Raw genomic sequence first — 6,594 nt, 5'->3', positions numbered from 1 at the left:
TACATTTGCAGTTTTCCAATCTGCTGGGACCTCCCCAGAATCCAGGGAATTTTGGTAAATTACAACCAATGCATCCACTATCCCTGCTGCTACTTCTCAAGACCCTAGGATGCAAGCCATCAAGTCCAGGGGATTTACCTGCCTTTAGTCCCATTATCTTACTGAGTATCACCTCCTTCGTGATTGTGATTGTGTTTAGTTCCTCCCACCCCCCGCCCCCCATAGAACCTAGACTATCCACTGTTGGAATATTGTCAGTGTCCTCTACCATGAAGTGATACAAAATATTTGTTCAGAGTTTCTGCCATCTCCATGTTCCCCATTACCAATTCCCCGGTCTCGTCCTCTCGGGTCCAGCATTTATTGTAGCCACCCTTTTCCTTTTTATGTACCTATAGAAACTCTTGCTATCTGTTTTTATATTTTGCGCTAGTAATCAGGAATACCCAAAATATTTTTGTTTCAGCAACTTGAGATATGCAAATTAATGGGACTATGGATTCAAACTTTACCATGTGGCCTTGAGGCTCTATGATATGAATATAAGTAGCATATCAAGTCAAAAGCTTGGACTCCCTTGCTTTAACACAAGAACATAAGAAATAGGAGCAGGAGTAGGCCATAAAGCCCCTTAAGCCTGCTCCGCCATTTATTACGATTATGGCTGATCCGATCGTGGACTCAGGTTCACTTCCCTGCCTGCTCCCTATAACCCCTTAATCCCTTATCGGTTAAGAAGCTGTCTTTTGCCATCTTAAATTTATTCAATGTCCCGGCTTCCCCAGCTCTCTGAGGCAGCGAATTCCATAGATTTACAATCATCTGAGAAGAAATTCCTCCTCATCTCAGTTTTAAATGGGTGGCTACTTATTCTAAGATTATGCCCCCTAATTCAAGTCTCCCCTATCAGTCGAAATATCCTCTCTGCATCCACCCTGTCAAGGCCCTTCATAATCTTACACGTTTCGATAAGATCACCTCTCATTCTTCTGAATTCCAATGAGTAGAGGCCAAACCTTCTCGACCTTTACTCATAAGTCAGAGTAGGAATTGCAGGATAGCTAAAATGAATACGTGGCTTGAGGAGTGGTGCAGGAGGGAGGGATTCAAATTCCTGGCACATTGGAACTGGTTCTGGGGAGGTGGGACCAGTACAACCGAACGGTCTGCACCTGGGCAGGACCGGAACCAATGTCCTAGGGGGAATGTTTGCTAGTGCTGTTGGGGAGGGGTTAAACTAATATGGCAGGAGGATGGGAACCTATGCAGGGAGACAGAGGGAAGTAAAATGGGTGCAGAAGCAAAAGATAGAAAGAAGAAAAGTAAAAGTGGAGGGCAGAGAAACCAAGGCAGAAATCAGAAAGGGCCACATTACAGCAAAAGTCTAAAGGCACAAAGTTTGTTAAAAAGACAAGCCTGAAGGCTCTCTGCCTCAATGCGAGGAGTATTCGTAATAAGGTGGCCAAATTAACTGCGCAGGCAGCTACCAACAAATGAGATATAATTGGGATTACGGAGACATGGCTCCAGGGTGACCAAGACTAGGAACTCAACATCCAGGAGTATTCAACATTCAGGAAGGATAGACAGAAAGGAAAAGGAGGTGGGGTAGCATTGCTGGTTAAAGAGGAAATTAACGTAATAGTAAGGAAGGACATTAGCTTGGATGATGTGGAATCTGTATGGGTAGAGCTATGGAATACCAAAGGGCAGAAAACACTAGTGGGAATTGTGAACAGACCACCAAACAGTAGTAGTGAGGTTGGGGACAGCATCAAACAAGAAATTAGGGATGCGTACAATAAAGGTACAGCAGTTATCATGGGCGACTTTAATCTACATGTAAATTGGGCTAACCAAACTGGTATTCATACGGTGGAGGAGGATTTCCTGGAGTGTATCAGGGATGGTTATCTAGACCATCGAGGAACCAACTAGAGGGCTGGCCATTCTAGAATGGGTGATGTGTAACGAGAAAGGACTAATTATCAATTTTATTGTGCGAGGCCTCTTGGGGAAGAGTGACCATAATATGTAGAATTCTTTATTAAGATGGAGAGTGACACAGTTAATTCAGAGACTAGGGTCCTGAACTTAAGGAAAGGTAACTTCGATGATATGAGATGTGAATTGGCTAGAATAGACTGGCGAATGATACTTAAAGGGTTGACGGTGGATAGGCAATGGCAAACATTTAAAGATCACATGGATGAACTTCAACAATTGTACATCCCTGTCTGGCGTAAAAATAAAACTGTGAAAGTGGCTCAACCGTGGATAACAAGGGAAATTAGGGATAGTATTAAATCCAAGGAAGAGACATATAAATTGGCCAGAAAAAGCAGCAAACCTGAGGACTGGGAGAAATTTAGAATTCAGCAGAGGAGGACAAAGGGTTTAATTAGGAGGGGGGAAATAGAGTATGAGAGGAAGCTTGCTGGGAACATAAAAACTGACTGCAAAAGCGTCTATAGATATGTGAAGAGAAAAAGATTCGTGAAGATAAACAATAGGTCCCTTGCAGTCAGAATCAGGTGAATTTATAATGGGGAACAAAGAAATGGCAGACCAATTGAACAAATACTTTGGTTTTGTCTTCACGAAGGAAGACACAAGTAACCTTCCGGAAATACTAGGGGACCGAGGGTCTAGCGAGAAGGAGGAACTGACGGAAATCCTTATTAGTCAGGAAATTGTGTTAGGGAAATTGGGATTGAAAGCTGATAAATCCCCAGGTCCTGATAGTCTGCATCCCAGAGTATTTAAGGAAGTGGCTCTAGAAATAGTGGATGCATTGGTGATCATTTTCCAACAGTCTATTGACTCTGGATCAGTTCCTTTGGACTGCAGGGTAGCTAATGTAACACCACTTTTTAAAAAAGGAGGGAGAGAGAAAACGGGTAATTATACACTGGTGTGGCCTCACCAATACCCTGTATAACTGTAGCAAGACTTCCCTGCTTTTATACTTCATCCCCTTTACAATAAAGGCCAAGATTCCATTGGCCTTCCTGATCACTTGCTGTACTTGCATTCTAATCTTTTGTGTTTCATGCACAAATACCCCTAGGTCCCACTGTACTGCAGCACTTTGCAATTTTTCTCCAGTTAAATAATAACTTGCTCTTTGATTTTTTTTCTGCCAAAGTACATGACCTAACACTTTCCAACATTATACTCTATCTGTCAAATTTTTGCCCACTCACTTAGCTTGTCTGTGCCCTTTTGCAGATCTTTTGTGTCCTCACACATTGCTTTTCCTCCCATCTTTGTATTGTCAGCAAACTTGGCTACGTTACACTCGGTCCCTTCTTCCAAGTCGTTAATATTGATTGTAAATAGTTGGGGTCCCAGCACTGATCCCTGCGACGTGCCACCAGTTATTGATTGCCAACCCGGAATGAACCATTTATCCCAACACTGTTTTCTGTTAGTTAGCCAATCCTTTATCCATGCTAATATATTACCCCCAATCCCATGAACTTTTATCTTGTGCAGTAACCTTTTACGTGGCACCTTGCCAAATGCCTTCTGGAAGTCCAAATACACCACACCCATGGGTTCCCCTTTATCCACTCTGTTCGTTACATCCTCAAAGAATTCCAGCAAATTTGTCAAATGTGACTTCCCCTTCATGAATCCATGCTGACTCTGCCTGACTGAATTATGTTTTTCCTAATGTCCTGCTATTGCTTATTTAATAATGGACTCCTCAACATTTTCCCAACCACAGATGTTCGGCTAACTGGTCTATAGTTTCCTGCTTTTTGTCTGCCTCCTTTTTTAAATAGGGGTGTTACGTTTGCAGTTTTCCATCTGCTAGGACCTCCCCAGAATCCAGGGAATGTTGGTAAATTACAAGCAATGCATCCACTATCCTTACCGCTACTTTTCAAGACCCTAGGATGCAAGTCATCAGGTCCAGGGAATTTATTCGCCTTTAGTCCCATTATCTTACTGAGTACCACCTCCTTAGTGATTGTGTTACTTCCTCCCCCTTATAGCCCCTTGACTATCCACTGTTGGGATATTGTTTGTGTCCTCTACCGTAAAGACTGATACAAAATATTTGTTCAGAGTTTATGCCATTTCCATGTTCCCCATTACTAATTTCCCGGTCTCGTCCTCTAAGGGACCAACATTTACTTTAGCCACTTTTTTCCTTTTTATATACCGATATTTTGTGCTAGTTTACTTTCATAGTCTATCTTCCCTTTCTTAATCATGTTTTAGTCATTCTTTGCTGGCTTTTAAAAACTTCCCAATCTTCTGTCCTCCCACTAGTTTTGGCCACTTTGTATGGCCTTGTTTTTAATTGGATACCGTCTTTTATTTCTTTAGTTAGCCACGGATGGCTATCTTTTCTTTTACACCCTTTTCTCCTCACTGGAATATATTTTCTTGAGAGTTGTGAAATATCTCCTTAAACGTACGCCACTGTTCATCAACTATCCTACACTTTAATCTATTTTTCCAGTCCACTTTAGCCAACTCTGTCCTCATACCTTCATACGCTCGTTTATTTAAGCTTAGTACGCTGGTTTGAGATAAAACTTTCTCACTCTCCATCTGAATTTGAAATTCAACCATGCTACGATCACTCATTCCAAAGGAATTGTTTATTAATCCTGTCTCATTACACAGGACCAGATCCAAGATAGCCTGCCCGCTGTTTGGTTCTGTTACATACTGCTCAAGGAGCCCGTCCCTTATGCACTCTATGAACTCTTCCTCAAGGCTACATAGAAACTAGGTGCAGGATTCGGCCCTTCGAGGCTGCACCACCATTCAATAAGATCATGGCTGATCATTCCCTCAGTACCCCTTTCCTGCTTTCTCTCCATACCCCTTGATCCCTTTAGCCGTAAGGGCCATATCTAACTTCCTCTTGAATATATCCAACTGGCATCAACAACTCTCTGTGGTAGAGAATTCCACTGGTTAACAACTCTGAGTGAAGAAGTTTCCCCTCACCTTGGTCCTAAATGGCTTACCCCTTATCCTTAGACTGTGTCCCCTGGTTCTGGACTTCCCCAACATAGGGAACATTCTTCCTGCATCTAACCTGTCCAGTCCCGTCAGAATTTTATATGTTTCTATGAGATACCCACTCATCGTTCTAACCTCCAGTGAATATAGTCGATCCAGTCTCTCCTCATATGTCAGTCCTGCCATCCTGGGAATCAGCCTGGTGAACCTTCGCTGTACTCCCTCAATAGCAAGAATGTCCTTCAACCGATTAGGAGACCAAAGCTGAACACACTATTCCAGGTGAGGCCTCACCAAGGCCCTGTACAACTGCAGTAAGACCTCCCTGCTCCTATACTCAAATCCCCTAGCTATGAAGGCCAACATGCCATTTGCTGCCTTCACCGCCTGCTGTACCTGCATGCCAACTTTCAGTGACTGTTGTACCATGACACCCAGGTCTTGTTGCACCTTCCGTTTTCCTAATCTGCTGCCATTCAGATAATATTCTGTCTTCGTGTTTTTGGCACCAAAGTGGATAACCTCACATCTATCCACATTATACTGCATCTGCCATGCGTTTGCCCACTCATCTAACCTGTCCAGGTCATCATGCAGCTTCTTAGCACCCTACTCACAGCTCACACCGCCACCCAGCTTAGTGTCATCTGCAAACTTGGAGATATTACTCTCAATTCCTTCATCTAAATCATTGAAGTATATTGTAAATAGCTGGAGTCCCAGCACTGAGCCCTGCGGCACCCCACTAGTCACTGACTGCCATTCTAAAAATGACCCGTTTATCCCGACTCTTTGCTTCCAGTCTGCCAACCAGTTCTCTATCCACGTCAATACATTACCCCAATCCTCCCAATACCCCCAATGTGCTTTAATTTTGCGCACCAATCTCTTGTGTGGGACCTTGTCAAAAGCCTTTTGAAAGTCGAAATACACCACATCCACTGGTTCTCCCCTGTCCACTCTTCTAGTTACATCCTCAAAAAGTTCTAGAAGATTTGTCAAGCATGATTTCCCTTTCATAAATCCATGCTGACTTGGACCGATCCTGTCACTGCTTTCCAAATGCATTGCTATTTCATCTTTAATAATTGATTCCAGCATTTTCCCCACTACTGATGTCAAGCTAACTGGTCTATAATTCCCTGTTTTCTCTCTCCCTCCTTTCTTTAAAAGTGGTGCTACATTAGCTACCTTCCATTTCATAGGTACTGATCCAGAGTTGATAGACTGTTGGAAAATGATCACCAATGCATCCACTATTTCTAAGGCCAATTCCTTAAGTCCTTGGGATGCAGACTATCAGGATCTGGGGATTTATCGGCCTTCAATCCCATCAATTTCCCTAACACAATTTCCTGATAAGGATTTCCTTCAGTTCCTCCTTCTCACTGGACCCTCGGTCCCCTAGTATTTCCGGAAGGCTATTTTGTCTTCCTTCGTGAAGACAGAATCAAAGTATTTGTTCAGTTGGTCTGCTATTCCCTGTCCAATCAATATGGAGGTTAAAATCAACCATGATTATTGCTGTTCCCTGTTTACAAGCCCCTACTATTTCCTGGTTTATGCTCTGACCAACAGAGTTGCTACTGTTGGGGAGCCTTTAGA

Source organism: Pristiophorus japonicus, chromosome 1, assembly GCF_044704955.1.
Source record: "Pristiophorus japonicus isolate sPriJap1 chromosome 1, sPriJap1.hap1, whole genome shotgun sequence".
Lineage (NCBI taxonomy): Eukaryota > Metazoa > Chordata > Chondrichthyes > Pristiophoridae > Pristiophorus > Pristiophorus japonicus.
This window is presented reverse-complemented; position numbering follows the sequence as displayed.